The 17,481-nt window shown below is 53.9% G+C and overlaps 1 pseudogene; it reads right to left on the bottom strand.

Moving 5' to 3' along the window:
* Nucleotides 1-9,222: 9,222 nt before the first annotated feature.
* On the bottom strand, nucleotides 9,223-9,341 carry LOC136634089 (5S ribosomal RNA; annotated as a pseudogene).
* Nucleotides 9,342-17,481: the final 8,140 nt, after the last annotated feature.

A 17,481-nucleotide genomic window follows, 5' to 3' on the forward strand; every position in this document is an offset into this window, starting at 1 on the left:
GCGGCCCACCACATGCCCCAGGGAGCACACCAGATAACTAGAGACCTGCAAGGCTTCCTGGGAATTGTAGTTAAGAACATAAGAACAGCCCCACTGGATCAGGCCATAGGCCCATCTAGTCCAGCTTCCTGTATCTCACAGCGGCCCACCAAATGCCCCAAGGAGCACACCAGATAACAAGAGACCTGCAAGGCTTCCTGGGAATTGTAGTTTAAGAACATAAGAACAGCCCCACTGGATCAGGCCATAGGCCCATCTAGTCCAGCTTCCTGTATCTCACAGCGGCCCACCACATGCCCCAGGGAGCACACCAGATAACAAGAGACCTCATCCTGGTGCCCTCCCTTGCATCTGGCATTCTGACATAGCCCATTTCTAAAATCAGGAGGTTGCACATACGCATCATGGCTTGTAACCCATAATGGATTTTTCCTCCAGAAATCTGTCCAATCCCCTTTTAAAGGCGTCCAGGCCAGACGCCATCACCACATCCTGTGGCAAGGAGTTCCACAGACCAATCACACACTGAGTAAAGAAATATTTTCTTTTGTCTGTTCTTACTCTCCCAACACTCCTGTGCACTCCATCCTGCATTCGCCTGTGTTTTGCTCCCCCCACCTGGAATGGCTCCAAATGGAAGGGGCTGCTTGCACGCTATGGTGACGCTCCCTGCAAAACTTGGTGCTTTGCACCCCCTCTAGCTACGCCACTACTTCCAAGGCAGGCTGGGCAGCTGTGAGCTCAGGGCTTGATTAAGATCTTTAGAGACCCTAAGCACTGAAAATATTATGGTGCCCCCATACATATGTAATTCAAAATAAAAACAATACTAAAAAGTAAAAAAAAAAAGTTATCTTTTGAAATGAAACAAAACTCACAGTGAGTTTTATTTACAGTAAATGCTATGGCACCAGGATCATGTTGCATTAAAAAATGTGACATTAAATTGAGAAATTGAAAATGTCGGTGGACCTTGGCAGGTAGCCAACCAGGTGATATTTTTCTCGATTCTGATTGACTGGAAGATTCAATACACTGGGACTAAAAGACTGCAAAGTGTTGTTTAAGAATAGTAGAGCCAATTAAGGTATGTATCATATATCATACAAGATGACTCATAGGGTTTAAATATATTATTAACCTCTTTGATACTATAATTATAGTAATAGCAATATCTATAATGATTGTTAATATTCTTGTATGTCGTGTGTATGTACAGTGCCTCAAAAAAATGCCATTAAAAAAAATAGTAGACAGACATGAAATATAGCGCACAATTGAATCGTTTAAAAAATTGAATATTTTAATTTAAATTTTTGTATTTTCTTAAGCCATTTGGTGCTTTAAAACAGAATTCAGTAAAAATAAAAATAAAAAATTGATAAAATATATTTCAAATTAATATATTTTGGGTGTTCAATGATTTTCTCTTCTTTTTCTCTAGACTTTGTTGTGTGTGTATGTTTTGTTTGTTTGCTTTTGCACTATGGTCCACGGTAAATCTGGCACTGGAAAAAGCTCTGTGGTACCCTTGATGCCCTAAGCACATGCTTATTTTGCTTAAGATGTGACTATTTTGCTTAAGAGCGACTATTTTGCTTAAGAGCGACTAAGATGATTACGGGGCTGGGGCACCTTCCTTATGAGGAAAGGCTACGGGGTTTGGGCCTCTTCAGCCTAGAAAAGAGACGCTTGAGGGGGGACATGATTGAGACATACAAAATTATGCAGGGGATGGACAGAGTGGATAGGGAGATGCTCTTTACACTCTCACATAATACCAGAACCAGGGGACATCCACTAAAATTGAGTGTTGGGCGGGTTAGGACAGACAAAAGAAAATTTTTCTTTACTCAGCGCGTGGTCGGTCTGTGGAACTCCTTGCCACAGGATGTGGTGCTGGCGTCTAGCCTAGACGCCTTTAAAAGGGGATTGGAGGAGTTTCTGGAGGAAAAATCCATTATGGGGTACAAGCCATGATGTGTATGCGCAACCTCCTGATTTTAGGAATGGGTTAAGTCAGAATGCCAGATGTAGGAGAGAGCACCAGGATGAGGTCTCTTGTTATCTGGTGTGCTCCCTGGGGCATTTGGTGGGCTGCTGTGAGATACAGGAAGCTGGACTAGATGGGCCTATGGCCTGATCCAGTGGGGCTGTTCTTATGTTCTTATGTTCTTAATGGTTAATCTAGTGCTGCGTGTGCTTGCAGGGACCTGCGATCAGACACAGCGAAGCCGGCTGTCATCCAGCCATCAAGCAAGCAGGCGCACAGGTGCGCAAACAAGGCCCTCTCCCAGGTTCCAAAGCTGTCACACAAAGAACAGCTCTGGCGCCACTGGTACCCTCATACTGAGGCTCTCCCTGTTTTGAGGCAACCTTAGAAAGCAGTCTCATGATAAGGAGGGGACCTGTGGCTCAGGTCACCTGACAGATTGTGGCCATCTGCACCTGGACATATGAGCACTTAGCTCTGGTGATGCAATCCCTTGGTGGATGCATTTGATCGCTGTACCACATAACTCTAACACACGCATCCCATGGCCGCACACGCACAGAGGGCCACAAGTATAACTATAGATGGCTATAAGTTGGCTGCAGGCACACAAACACTGTCTCCAAAGGGCTGCACCGAAAGGTATAGCAGCATTGCTTCCCTTCCGCTCAGTCTCCTGCTTTTGAAAGAGGGTATATGCAGCAGAATGTATTCTGGCATGCCGGGATGGAAAAGGTTACACTGTAGGATTCTTTTCCTGCACTGTCCAAAAAGGGAGTCTCTGGTGTGTGATGGCCTTCAGCCAGCCAGCTGGAGCTTTTGACCAGAGGGGAGAGAGGCTACCTTGGGTGGGGTCATCCACATGCAAGGGACAGGTAGCCATACCCACCTGTGGCTGAGGAGCCCAAGCTGCGTCCAGGGTAGGCTGTCAGGCAGGAGAGGAGAGAGGAAAGGGGTGGGGGGGATGCTTGGTTAGGTGCCAGTCAAGGAGAAGAGAGAGAAAATATGGACTCCAGGGCATGCAGCAGGGGCAACAACAGATCAGCTCCCTCCACTCCCACCTTGCCCACAGAAAAAGAGACAGGGACTGTGAATGGTTCATCACCACGTAAGGAGCCCAGTGCGCTGGGATCAACATGCACATCCCATTCCCAACTGCATTGAGAGAACCATGAGGCAGAGGCTTCGCTTGCTGTCACCTCTGCAGGCTTGACACACTCTGGATGGCAAGCTCCTCCCAGGGATGACTGGTGGGTGGAGGAGATCAAAGGTGTGCCCTAGGAGAACTCCAGGGCTTTGTGTCTTGGAAAACTCTGCTGGTATCATAAAGTCAGCCTCAGGGCAGACTGGCCTTTGCAGGGCTCCAGAAACAAGTTACATGCAGCTACTTCTCTCCCCTGCAGGAGGGCACTGTGCCCAGCCAGAGGTGGGGTTGTTGTACATTCTTGCCAAGAAGAAGAAGAAGAAGAAGAAGAAGGAACACACCACTTGACCATTCAAAATGCTAGATTACTGCATGGCCTTTCCCAGTTTGAAGGGACACTTTGCCAGCAGTCTGAGGCTAAGAGGCAAAGAAGGAAGGCCCATAGCCAGGGAGACAGACCAGGGACAGACTGCACTTGCTCCCGGTGTGGAAGGGATTGTCGCTCCCGAATCGGCCTTTTCAGCCACACTAGACGCTGTTCCAGAACCACCATTCACAGCGCGATACCAGAGTCTTTCGAGACTGAAGGTTGCCAACATGATGCTGTTGATTGGCCTTCCCTCTCTCTCTCTCTCTCTCCCAGCTCTGGAACACTCACCTGGCCGTCCCATTACTGTGATCAGGCCTCCTCTTTCCACAGCTCTTTGCACCACATCTGGGTTGCTTTCTGCCCCTGGAGTTCAAGATCCTGGTCCATACAGTTTTCTCCTCCTCTGCTAGAGCCTTCTTCCTTAACCAACCCTGTGCAAGCTCCACTGATACTACCACCACCATCCCAACTTCTGCCACCCAATGTCTGTGAGGTCTTCCCTGTCCTCATTAAAAAACCCCTCCTCAGACCTTCCTCCTTGGAGCCCATCAGAATCTAGTCTGTCTGTGTGCTCTCCTACCACAGTGCCCCACTCCTTTTCACCTCTTTATCTCTCCAAACTCTGCACCCCCTCCCTTCAGCTCAAACTGCAGGTGATAATCAAGAGATTTAGGCTACAATCCTATCCACACTTTCCTGGGAGTAAGCCCCATTGACTATAATGGGACTTACTTCTAAGTAGACAAGCACTGGATTGGGCTCTTAAGCAGTCGTAACAGTTATCTTCTCCTATAGTTGTGCCCTGAAATTCCTGACCTGGGGCTACCTCTCAGCTGTGCAGCTCCTGCAGCACCTATGAGGGGGGCTCAAGGACTGCTGAGTCATGCATGTCACCGCAGGTGTGTGTGTGTGGGGGGGGGAGCCTGGAGGTCAACTAGTTTCCAATCCTGACTCCAAAAGCATCAGGGGTGTCTAGAATGCGCTCCCCACCAACATGGTGCAGCCATAAGCCGCTCTCCAGGGCTCCAGGTGGTGCCCTCGCTGCACCAGACCTTTAGTGCTCTGCCCCCACGCTACAGCTCTCTGGGACGGATTTCCGCGTTCCCCGCCAAAATGCCTGGCAGCGCCATCACGAAGCCCAGCAGCCACGCCCACCTTACCAGTGATTTCGTGCTGCCTGAGCTCATTGTACTTGTAGGACTGCTCCAAGGGCTTGATGGAAGTGTGGTAGATCTTCCTCAGCCTCTGCAGTATGGCTGTAATGAAGGAGGAGAACGACAGGAAGACGTCAAGTGTCAGGCCAGCCCCACTCCACCAGAACCCATTGCCTGGCCAACATACACCTGTCCCAAGCTGCGTCTCCCCTGGCAGGTGGGTGCAAGGCTTTCCTGAGTTGTGAGGCAGGATCAGGTTTGGCGATGTCTTGAGGAAATGTATGCTGGGAAGATTCCACCCCTTTGAGGACAAGCTCTCAGACAGTGCCAGGGTGGTGTTTCTGGCGCTCACAAGCCGTGTGGTCCACACAAGGGACAGGAAGCCACCCTATGACTTGGAGGGCCTTCCCTCTCGTCCTCAGTCCCAGCTTCCCACCCATCCCTCGGAGCTGCTCCAATGCTTTGCCCAGCCAAGAGCACACACTGATTCAGTGGCCACAGGGAGTTCCTCCATCTGTCATTGAACAGGCAGAGCCAGCCAGTAGACATCTGGCTGGTTCACCAGCTATGGGCAGCTGTGATGGTGCAGCTAGGTAGGTAGGATATCAGCCCCCTGGCTGCAGCCAAGCATACTCAGGTCCTGTCCGTGCCTGGGGAGCCTGGCACACCTCGTCAATGCCAGGGCAGAAGAAAAGTGTGGAGCAAGGAACTGAGCACCATGTGTCTGGATGGCAACAACGGGAGAAGCAGAGAAGCTCTTCCAAGGCACACAGGGGGGCTGCGGTCATGCAGGCAGTGACCTTTCCAGCCCCAGTCACTTCGGGGACTGAGAAGAGCCCTGGGACTCCCTTCCTCCTGGTTCCCCCCTGGAGGGACCACTCCAGCTGCCCTGAGGTCCTGGTTGCAGCTGTGCCCTGGCTTCCCTTGCAGAGGGGGACACCCAGTGGCAAAATGTGGCAAGGCAGGTGTGCCAGGGAACCAGGAGGAACCACCCCCACCCCAGTGTGTGCCTCTCTCCCTCCCTTCCAGCAAGCCCTCCCCCATGGATCCTTCTCTCATTTGACCAAACTGACCCCATGACCGGAGGGCCCCCCCCACTGGGGCAGTGAGCAGAGCTCCCACAGCCACAGCTGACATTTTGCTCCCTGGGTCCAATTAACTTGAAATCAGCCCCTCTGGAAGTGGTTGGTGGAGATGGTAGCTGCATACCTCACCGCTGCCACTCGTCCTGGGGGGCCCGTGGGGGAGGGGGACCCCACAAAAGTGTTTTGCATTGGGCCCCGCAGCTCCTAAGGCCAGCTGTACCCAGGACTTTCCAAAGGCTGGAGCAGGGTCAGCCTAGTGGTTGGTTTTCCCAGAAACAGAAGAGGGGTCTGGGCCGAGTGCCCGGGCATGTGAGAGGGCTGGGCAGGGGGTAGCTCCTCTTGGCCAATCTTGGGCATCCTTTGAAAAGCAATGATTTGGACAGGGTACCCTGCCTGAAGGTTGGGAGCACCCCCACCAAGCACACACACACAAACACACTCACACACACACACACATACACACACACACACTCAGCTGGGACTCGGACCCCCTTGGTTTCTGGGTGGGGCTTCAAAGGCAAGCACCACCACCCACTCAGTGCAGAAGATTGGGGGGGCCTTCCCACCTTCTCCACACCCTCCTGCCTGCCCAGCCAGCCCCCTCTCCTACAGCTACCTGAGTAGTCATCTGCAGGTTTCTCCTCCTTCAGCTTCAAGGTCTTCTCAATGTGGGTGCGATCCCTCGCTGCAGGAACCTCCTCAGCATCCTCTGCCTCTTCTGCAGAAAGAGCAGAGGGACAGGGTCAACTCGTGGGCAGGGGGCACACAAAAGCGGGCTGGGGTGGGTCAGGGCGGTGGCTCAGTCCCAGCTTGCCATGTGAAAGAAGGTCTTGGCCAGGCTGTGCTCATACAGGTCCCCGGCATGTGCCTGCTTCTCTTTCCTTCCTGCAGACATTCCCTCCCCTCCCCTCCTCCAAGGAGGATTTCCGCTGGTGCCCAAGTGCGGCTGGAGCCAGGGGCCTGGCAAGAGGTCAGCAGCTGCCAGAGGAATAGTTTTCTAAATTTAGTTGCAGCTGCATGCTGAGCACGCAGCGAGGGGTGTGTGAGTGGGGGGGGTGTCCTATCACACTACACGCAAGCACTGAGAGAAGTGTCCAAGAACAGCATATGGGCCTCTTCAGGTCAGGCTAGATTCACAGGGGTGCCCAAACCCCGGCCCTGGGGCTACTTGCGGCCCTTGAAGCTTCTCAATGCGGCCCTCAGGGAGCCCCCAGTCTCCAATGAGCCTGTGGCCCTCTGGAGATTTGTTGGAGCCCGCACTGCCCCGACGCAACTGCTCTCAGTGTGAGGGAGACTGTTTGACCTCTCCTGTGAGCTATGGGATGAGGGCTCCCTCCACTGCCTGCTGTTTCACGTCTGTGATGCAGTGGCGGCAGCAAAGGAAAGGTCAGCCTTGCTTTGTGCAAGGCCTTTTATAGGCCTTGAGCTATTGCAAGACCTTCACTCATTCATATGAGTTCATCTTTAATATATTCATTTATGTAAACTTATGTAAATTTATTCACATTTTAAATGTAAATTAATTCTTTTTTTCCCCGGCCCCCCCGAAACAGTGTCAGGGAGATGAGGTGGCCCTCCTGCCAAAAACTTTGGACACCCCTGGGCTAGAACAATGCAGGGTCAGGCACCAAACCCCAGCGCATGAATGTCAGGTGAACATTCCAGCCCATCAGAGTTTCACAGAAACGCACAAAGCACCTCTTGTGAGTACAACATTTCGCCTGTCTCTTGCAGATGGGGCACTCTGGGGCATGTCTTAACAGCACTCCAGAGCTCATCGGAAAGTCCCATACAAATCAGAGCACATTCGTGCCACACAAGGTCCTCTACACTTCAGGAAGTCCCTGCTTTGATACTCTCAAAGTTGGTTGTTATGGTTGGCAACCTTCAGTCTCGAAAGACTATGGTATAAGCCTACAGCACCCGTTATTCCCGGGCGGTCTCCCATCCAAGTCCTAACCAGGCCTGAACCTGCTTAGCTTGGTTGGTTGTGCGTTGTGACAAAGGCACGTTTGACTTCAAAGGAGGGGACTAATAAACGAGATAATAAACTTGAGACTAATAAACAAGACTCAGGTGGGGAAAGCCGGGGGGGGGGCCACTCTCTCCTGATGTCACTAAAGTCATTTAAAAACACACTAACAGCTCAACTAGAATGTATCCAAGTAAGTCCAGCTCTGGCCCAGAATTCCCCCAGCCAAGGGCTTTTGGCTACCCTGAGCTACAGCAGGTGTCTCATCTCGTGTGCCACTGCCCATCAGTTCATACATGACCCACTGGTAATGAGGTCCCCCTTCTGTGTGGCAGAGCATGGCAGGAAAGGTCCCCCCCTCCTGTCACGTCAGTCTGGCCTTGTGCACACACAAGGGTCCTCCACCCCCAGCCTTGGTCCAGTTCTCTTTTGTGTCACTGGGAGTTGGCAGAGTCCTCCCGCCTGGGTGCTGGGCCTGACCGAATATGCTGGGCGGTGCAATTCCGTGAAGCCAGCTGGGCCCAGCCAACCATGCTGATGACTGGAGGAATGGCCTCTCTCCCAAGCCCCCAAGACAGCCGCTGGACACAGCTCTCATTACATTTTGGCATCAGCAGCAGTATGAACAAAGGGATGCTCCCTCCCACTTCCTGCCCCCCCCCATGGTAGGTGATCACACAACCAACAGCAGGGAATCTGTGCTAAGACAATGCCTTAATTACAAGGAACCCCCTTCAGATAACCCTTGCAGCATGTGGGCTTCCAAGCGCAGGACTGCAGCAAGTCTAGTTTTTCAGAACTTTGCTTGTGGGAGCGGAAGACCCCAGGTGTTTTTCCTGGGCGATTGGTTGGCAACCTTCAGTCTCGAAAGACTATGGTAGAAGCCTACAGCACCTGGCATTCCCAGGTGGTCTCCCATCCAAGTCCTAACCAGGCCTGACCCTGCTTAGCTTCCGAGATCATGGTATAAGCCTACAGCACCCGGTATTCCCAGGCAGTCTCCCATCCAAGTCCTAACCAGGCCTGACCCTGCTTAGCTTCCGAGATCATGGTATAAGCCTACAGCACCTGGTATTCCCAGGTGGTCTCCCATCCAAGTCCTAACCAGGCCTGACAATGCTTAGCTTCTGAGATCAGACGAGATCGGGCATGGAAAGACTATGGTATAAGCCTACAGCACCCGGTATTCCCAGGCGGTCTCCCATCCAAGTCCTAACCAGGCCTGACCCTGCTTAGCTTCCGAGATCAGACGAGATCGGGCATGGAAAGACTATGGTATAAGCCTACAGCACCTGGTATTTCCAGGCGGTCTCCCATCCAAGTACTAACCAGGCCTGACCCTGCTTAGCTTCCGAGATCAGACGAGATCGGGCATGGAAAGACTATGGTATAAGCCTACAGCACCCGGTATTCCCAGGCGGTCTCCCATCCAAGTACTAACCAGGCCTGACCCTGCTTAGCTTCCGAGATCAGACGAGATCAGGCATGGAAAGACTATGGTATAAGCCTACAGCACCCGGTATTCCCAGGCGGTCTCCCATCCAAGTACCAACCAGGCCTGACCCTGCTTAGCTTCCGAGATCAAATGAGATCAGGCATGTGCAGGGTAACTGGGCAATTGGGAGACCCGATATTGCTCAAAAGAAATCTACTGTGGGGACCTTAAAAAAGACCAGATCAAGCTGCTGAGCTCCAGAATGGGCACGTGTGTTACAAGAAGCACCTGGCATGACGGGGACCATAGATCACAGGTGCCAGCCTCTCACCAGCCAGTTTAAGTGTTGCTTCAAACGCCCCGAAAGCTCTAACGTGGTCACCTCTGGACCACACGCCAGGGGCCTGCTTGCCAAGGGACCTTCCTTTGCCTCCCACAGAGGCTCTGGACTAGCAGAGATGTTGGGAGTCTTACACAATGCCCAGGTGGTCTATCGGACAGCAGGCGAGAGCGTGAACAGAGTCAAGGCACGGTGCCCCTGGCGCCCCCCTGGAGTCCCTCTGGAAGGCTTCAAAAGCCCTTGCACCCCGTGGCAACCCTGCAGCCTCCCCCTTTGCCAGGACCTGCTGAGCACTTGCCAGGGTGCCAAAGCGAGTGGGGGATGGGAAGGAGGGACCAGACTTGGATGGGGCAGACGGCGGGTGAGGGCAGCTAGGCTCACTGCATGTGGGATGAAGAAGGCCAGAACCTCTTGAGGGTCAACACCTGCTCCTGTGGAGTGGCCATGGCCTCTGGGGCCAGAAGCTTTGACTTGCATATCCACAGCCACGGCTGGGTGGGCATGGCCGGAGGGACCCGCCGCCTCCTCCTCCTCGCCAAGGGTGTGTTCATTGTTGGGAGAGCCGGGCTGCATTTCCACCTCGCTCAGGCCTTCCTCTGGGTGCTGGAGTTGGATGTCAGCCTCAGGAGAAGGGGCCAGGCCAGCACCTTCCGACTCCACTTCACCCACACCTGTCTCCAAGCCAGCAGTATCCTCTTCCTCGTCCACACCGGCATCCCCTCCAGCTTCCAGGGAGTCCTCCTCTCTGTCTTCTTCACCTCTGGGCGAACCCTCTCCGCCCACCAAAGGGGCGTCCTCTGCTTCTCCTTCTTCACTGGCCCCTTCTGGCCCTGTGGCCTCTCCTTCTTCATCCGAAGCCTCTGACTCTGGCTCCCTCTGATCATCTGCCAGGGTCTTCCCTCCCGCGGTTTGCTCTTGTGGGCTGCTTTGCTCCACCTCCCTGGAACTTTCTCCTTCCACCTCCCGGGACTCCCCTTGTCCCTCACCCTGCAGGACTACTGTGCTGGGTTGCCCCACAGGGGAGTTGACAGCCGCCTTGCCCAGGTCAGCAGCTGGCCTGATACTGGCTCCCAGAGGGGACAGCTCCTCCTTGGCCCTTGAGAATAGAAGATGGCTCCTAGAAGGCTCCACGGTTCCTGCTGTAGGACCAGGGTCCTCACCGTCTTCCCCAGAGACCTTGCTCTCTGGAGCCCCTGCTGTGTGGACATCAGGGGACTCCTCGGACTCCCAAGGGAACTCTCTGCCTTCTCCTGGTCCATCCATGCCAGGGGCTACATCTGGCTCAGCAACTTGGGCTTCTCTCTCTTCGGGGGCCTCTGGATCCACCCCTGTCCTGGCCGCACCATCAGCATGAAGTTCTCCCCGTGCATCTGCAGCAGCTTTGTCAGAAATGGCTGCACGCTGGAGGGGAATCCCCTTCCTGGGAGGTGTGGCGGTGTCCCCAGCAAGTGGCTTCTCTTCCTCCCCAGGGCTCTGGCCTTCAAGCGACAGGCTGTTCTCCGCAAAGCTGGCAGAATCTTCTGTGCCATCTGGGGCAGATACTTGCTGTTCTAAATGGTTAGAAGATGATCAGTCAGTTGGATGTGCTCCTGGCCTGCCCTCTGCCTCCAGACAGCCTGTGCATCCACCTCTCACCACATGCCTGGTCCAGCCCCTGTTTCCCACACTGGTCTGCCTGGTGCTTCTGGAAAGCTCACAGGCAGGAGAAAAAGTAGCAGGCCTTGCCCTCTGCATTTGGCTTTCAGAGGCAGACCGATCCTCTGTGCACATGCCCAGGCCCCCTTCAAAGCCAGCCAAGCTAATGGTGCTCACCGCATCTAGTGGCAATGAGTTCCAATGATGTGCTGTATGAAGCTGCCCCTCATTTTGTCCGTCCTGAACATCCTGCTAGTCTGTTTCTTCCAATGACCCAGCCTGGTTCTAGGACTGTGAGACACAGAGTACAACTCCTCCCTTTCCCATGTCATGCAGCCTGTTAAGCCTCAGCTACAGGTAACCTTGCTCTGATTGCCCAAGTGGGAAAGCCCCAAGCGTTGCAGCCTTTCCTTGCAAAGGAGCCTCATCAGCCCTCTAGCCATTTTGCTAGCCCTTGCCCAATCTCCCCCTTGGAGTGGGGCAGCCAGAACTGCACACAGGACCCCACATGTGGCCACACCACAGGAGCAACACGATGCGAACCAGCGCATTCTCAACCTCCTTCCTGATGAATCCGTGCAAGGGGCAGGGCCGGTCTCCCTTTCCTGTTCATGGGATGTCGAAGCCCATGTGCGTTTTGAGACCCTTATAAATACACATTCAATCCTATCCCGACCAGCAGGATTGGAATCCCGCTGGCTTTCTCTGCTCCTATCAATAAACTGGATGCAAACAGGTGCTGGCTGGCTGGACTGTCTTGTATTACACAGGGAGGCACTGGTGTTCCTCCTGCTGGCCCCGGGGTGTTGTAGGGGCCACCAGGACAGCCGGGGAAAGGAAAGGGTTGCTGAGAGGGGGCAGCCGGAGAGAAGAAAGTCCAGCTGTCTCAGGCATCCACAACTGCTGAGGTTCAGAAAACAGCTTCTGCTGAAGGCCAGGAAAGACTGAGGAGGAGGTGGCGGCAAGGGGTTCCGGAACCCTCACGATTGCTTCACCTCCCCAGATTTACTCAAGATGTACAGTTCAGAGTCTCCAAACCAAACAGACCAGCCGTGCTCCGACGAGAAGCCGAGGCCCTCTAGCTAAGAGGGCAACGTCCCTGCAAAGACAGCCTTTAGGCAGAACACGGGCGGCCCCCCCAGAGCCCTGGAGTGCTCCCTTGCATCAGCCTGCTTCCTGCACCCCTCCCTTGACTGAGGGGGGTTCTTGCACCAGAGGAAGGGCGAGAGCCACAGGGGAGGGAGGGGAGGGATCACCTGCACTCTCCCACCCACCAGCATGCCTCATCGAAGCACTAGAAAGGCGAGCCGCCTCCACTCCAAACAGCTGCTACTCAGCTGAATAATCCTCTCCAAAAGGCCGCCTGGCCCTGCAATGCAAAGCTCTCCCTTTGTGCTCGGGTATCTAGGCAATAGGCCCACTCACTCACCCACCCAGAGAGAGGGAGGGAGGGGAGCAGGCAGGAAGCTGGGCTCTGAACACAGTGTTCCGGGTGCAATTTACAGGGGACACCACCGGGGCTCCTGATTCAGCCAGGGCTGGACACCTGAGCACCAAAACATCCAGAGGGTTGGTTTCTCATAGGCACCAGGGACAGAAGACAATCTCCTTGGAGTGTGGGGTCCAACCCAGCACTTTAAACGGACCCCGAAGATCCAAGAGAACCCTGGAGTCCTGTCCCATCCCCCGTGGCCACGCAAAGCTGGCCTGCCCCACGCGAAGCACTCCGGTGGCTGTGCTCCTCCAGGACTGCTGCCGCCAGGTGTCGAGGAGCTGCTGGCAAGGGCTCCAGGGGGTTGCCTGCTCCGCCTTCCTCAAAGAAAGGCCCCGGCTGCCCCAGCACGTCTGGGAATGCCAAGGGATGCCTCGTCCTGCCGTGGCCCGGATCCAGCAGGGCCGTTTCATCTCCAGTTCCTGCCAGAGCCAAAGGAGCTCAAGTCGTGTGATCTTCGAGCTTCGCCCAGGAAGAGGCTGACTGAGGTCCTCTCCTTGGAGGGCCCAACAAGGTGTCTTACCTCGGCAACTGCCCAGAAGCAGGGAAGGCCCCACGCTGGGGGGGGGAGGCTTGCGGTGTCCCTGAGGGTTTGGATAAAGCTCCCCCCAATGGGAAGGGCAAGAAAGCAGGGGCTCCTGGACCCTCACTGCCTGAGTTGACCTTCAAGGTCTTGCATAAGGCTGCTTTCTGGCCCAGCCCCGGCTGCCCCCAAACCAAAGGCATTTAACTATATTGAGCACTAAATTGTGCTGACCTGCAGATGTCAGAAGGGTGATCTCTTTGCAGGCAAACGGGCTGAAGGTTATGGGCTTAACACCCGGCAGCCGTCCTCCATCTGCTAAAAATAGCTCCCACAACTGGGTGGGGGAAGCTGCCGCAGCCCAGGGAAACTTGGAGCCAAAGGAACTCCCTGCTCGGCTCATTCCCACACACACACAAAGGCGAAAGGGCTTGCGGCCTCTCACTGAGACAGCCCCCTGTGACTCCACAACCACAGGGAGTCTTCATTTCTGCCTCTGAGCCTGTGAGGTGGGAGCAGGAGACTGTCAGACCCGTCCTGCTAGCCTGCGGCAACTCCGTGGTGTGCCTTGGGACTCATCCTACAGCAGAAGGGTGTGCCAGGCTGTGCCAGGAGCCAAGGGCAGAGGGAGTGTGAGATGCAACACTCTCACCTGGGGGACCTGCCAAAGGAGCACCAGCAGGTTCCCCCCCCCCCCAGCTTCCAGGCAGGGCCCGGTCAGGCTTGTAGCTCTCCGAAGTGGGTCCAGCCCAGCGCACGCTTCCCCCCCCATAGGGGCCAGCCACATGTCCCACTGGAAAGCAGGTCTCTCCCCCACCACTCTTCTGAACCCTGCCAAGAATGCACTGAGTTCCCTTTGAAGCTAGGGGAGCTTCATCTGCATGAGCCCCCACCCTTGCCCCACACCAACTCCAGAGCGCTGGGCAGGAGAGACGAATGGAGGAGCAAAGTGTCTCTGATCACTTGATTGATGGCAGCTACAGCCAGCCAGTCAACTGAAGTCCATCCTTCACATTTGCCCGATTATGTTAAACTAAACCTGCACACGTGTAAAACAAATATTGGGCAAGAAAAGCAGGCCCCCCTTTGGGTTTAGGCCAATGGTTCCCAAACATTTTAGTACTGGAACTCACTTTTTAAAATGACAATCCTTTGCAACCTGCAGTATCTCGGAGCACATATCTGAGAACAGCCCCACTGGATCAGGCCATAGGCCCATCTAGTCCGGCTTCCTGCATCTCACAGCGGCCCACCAAATGCCCCAGGGAGCACACCAGATAACAAGAGACCTCATCCTGGTGCCCTCCCTTGCATCTGGCATTCTGACATAACCCATTTCTAAAATCAGAAATGATGCGCATACACATCATGGCTTGTACCCCGTAATGGATTTTTCCTCCAGAAACTTGTCCAATCCGCTTTTAAAGGCATCCAGGCCAGTCGTCATCACCACATCCTGTGGCAAGGAGTTCCACAGACCGACCACACGCTGAGTAAAGAAATATTTTCTTTTGTCTGTTCTAACTCTCCCTACACTCAATTTTAGTGGATGTCCCCTGGTTCTGGTGTTATGTGAGAGTGTAAAGAGCATCTCCCTATCCACTCTGTCCATCCCCTGCATAATTTTGTATGTCTCAATCATGTCCCCCCTCAGGCCTCTCTTTTCTAGGCTGAAGAGGCCCAAACACCGTAGCCTTTCCTCATAAGGAAGGTGCCCCAGCCCAGTAATCATCTTAGTCGCTCTCTTTTGCACCTTTTCCATTTCCACTATGTCTAGCACAACAGGGCCAGGCGCTCCGGAGTCCTAAGCAATTGGTGGAGGAAGAGATGCTGAGCCTGGCCCGTTGGACAGACCACCTCCTCACCAGCATCAATCCTGAGCCTTCCCTTGGGGTCTTTTTGCACACCACAAAGGGTTGCAACAGTTTGACTGCTATGATGCTTTCAGCAGAGCCAGTCCGGCGCCTGTGTTGGCACGCCCAGCGCTCTCCCCCTCACCTGGTGACGTGCCAGCCTCTGTGCCCCTCCCTGCCACATCTCCCCTTCTTCTCTGCCCCCTCTAGGGGAGTGGGGGGAGGAGCAGCAGCAGTGGAGGCGAGTGGACAGACGGAGACCATCACCCCCCTCCGAACATCTCCGAGGCAACTGCATCAATGGACTTCATGGATGGGCCACGGTCATTTGGGGCTCCCTGACAAGCATTCCTGTGTAACACGTGAACTTCTCAACTACCTCTTCCTTGCATTCATACACATACTACTAAAGATGTTGACAAGTGGCAGTTTGGCCTAGTGAGCAAAACTTCCCCAATACTGCATCAAGCCACCCAGCGGGAAGCCTTTCCAGAGCCACATGCCAGACGTCACCACATTCCCAGAAGAGGGCCCAGCCAGCCACCAATCACAAAACTACTTCCACCAGGCCACACTTCACTGCAGCAGAGGCTAAGAGATGCTGCTCAGAGCTAACGTGAGTCCGTCCGTCCGCCCCCCGGACTTCTCCTGCCAGAGCAGCCACCCTTGCTCCCCAAAATTGGAGTGGGAGAAGCCCCCCCACTGTGCTCAGAACAGATGCCCCCACCACACTATAGTCTTGGCCCATCCCTTCAGCTCAGGCCCCGCACAAGCAACCAACTCCTCGCTCGGGCACATCAAATCTTGGAGCTGCTGTATAGACCTCTGTCTTGGAGTGGCCCTGGTAAAGCACTGGGAGGAGTGCATCCATCTTGGCTTCAAGGGAAGCGCCCTTCTGGCTGGCTCAAAATAGCTACACTAAGCCCAGCACAGCCCTGTCCTCTCCAGTCCTGAACGGCTGCCCATTTTGAAAGCCGAGGGACTTCCCACCTGGTGGACGTCCAGCTGGCTCTACCCAGCAGGAAGGGGGCATCTTCTGTTGGGGGCAAAATCACAGGCAAGAGCCCCTCTGGTGACTTCCTCTGGGCTCCAGCAATAGAAGCACCTGGGTGCCTGGCAGTGGCTTCCAGAAGCAACAAGGCCACAGAGGTGCAGGTCTCCAGGGCTGGCCTGACCCTACACAGCCATTCTGGAATTTCAACTCCCCACTTTTCAGTGCTGCTGGTGGACATTTAGAGTATTCTGGTGAACTTGGCACAGCACAAGGACCAACACTGGAGGCCCTGTGCCAAAACCACTCACACCCTTTCTAGAACCAGGCTACTTTGTACAGTGCTGGATGTGCAAAGCACTTTGCATGTGGTTGGCCTGCCGCAGTCCTCACTGCCACCCTGGAAGGCAGGGCAGTGTTTTTGGTCCCAGGGGGTAGCTGAGACTGAAAAGGGGCAACTTGCCCAAGTGAGAATTCATGGAGAGGCAAGGTTTGAATTGGGGACTTGTGATTCATAGCCACTATGCCACCCAGTTGGGCGGTATAGTGATCATAGCCAGTGGCATCGCTAGGGGGTGCGGGGGGTGCGGACCACACCGGGTGATGCTCAAGGGGGGGTGACGCACACTGGGAGGGTGACATGCTAAAATTGCGGTGGTTAGGAGTAATACCATCATGTTGTATACCGTTGGATGTGGAATTTCCAGCAGAATGCAATGCAAAAAACGAGAGGGGAATATCTCCTTTCTATCAAAAGTTATTGGCAAAAAACCAGAAAACAAAAAATGCATGGAGCCCAATGGAAAGTGAAACTGAGCCGTATCGCGTGTTTACTTGTGAGTAGGCAAAAGTGCCTTAGTCTGTCTGAAAGGGCAGGCTGAGAGGAATCTAACAACACCAGAATGGTCCTGATCCAATGAAGGTAGCCCAAAAAAAAACCCGAGAAGGAGGTCCCTCTCTCCAAGCTGGCGAATGTATTGAGCCCTATGGAAAGCGAAACTAAGCCACATGGTCGCGTTTACTCACAAGTAAGCAAACGTGCCTTGGCTCCTGGACAGGTCAGGCAAAGGGAAATGTGAGGCCACCAGAATGGTCTTGATTTAATGCAACTGGAGCTCAGCAAATGCTCCAGAAGGCAGCCCCCATAAAAAGAATGAAACAGAGGCTTGACAGGGTAAGGTGAATTTTTTTTCTGTTTTAGGCTGCTATCCTATCCACACTTTCCTGGGTGTAAGCCCCACTGACTATAATGGGACTTACTTCTGAGTAGACAGGCATAGGATTGGGCTCTCAGACTTGCAACGCCAGGTGGGTCCTGATAGTGATATGCTTGAAATATAAGAACTTTAATTGAACTGGCTACTGGGTAGGGGTGAAAATCTTACTGATTCTTTTTCGGTGGGGGGGGGGTATTATTGCAGGCAGGCTACAGAGAAAACTCACTTGGTGGTGCAGGGCTGGCTTCCCCTTATTTATTTATTTTACTTTAATTTA

Source organism: Tiliqua scincoides, chromosome 13 (assembly GCF_035046505.1).
Source record: "Tiliqua scincoides isolate rTilSci1 chromosome 13, rTilSci1.hap2, whole genome shotgun sequence".
In the NCBI taxonomy this organism is placed as follows: domain Eukaryota; kingdom Metazoa; phylum Chordata; class Lepidosauria; order Squamata; family Scincidae; genus Tiliqua; species Tiliqua scincoides.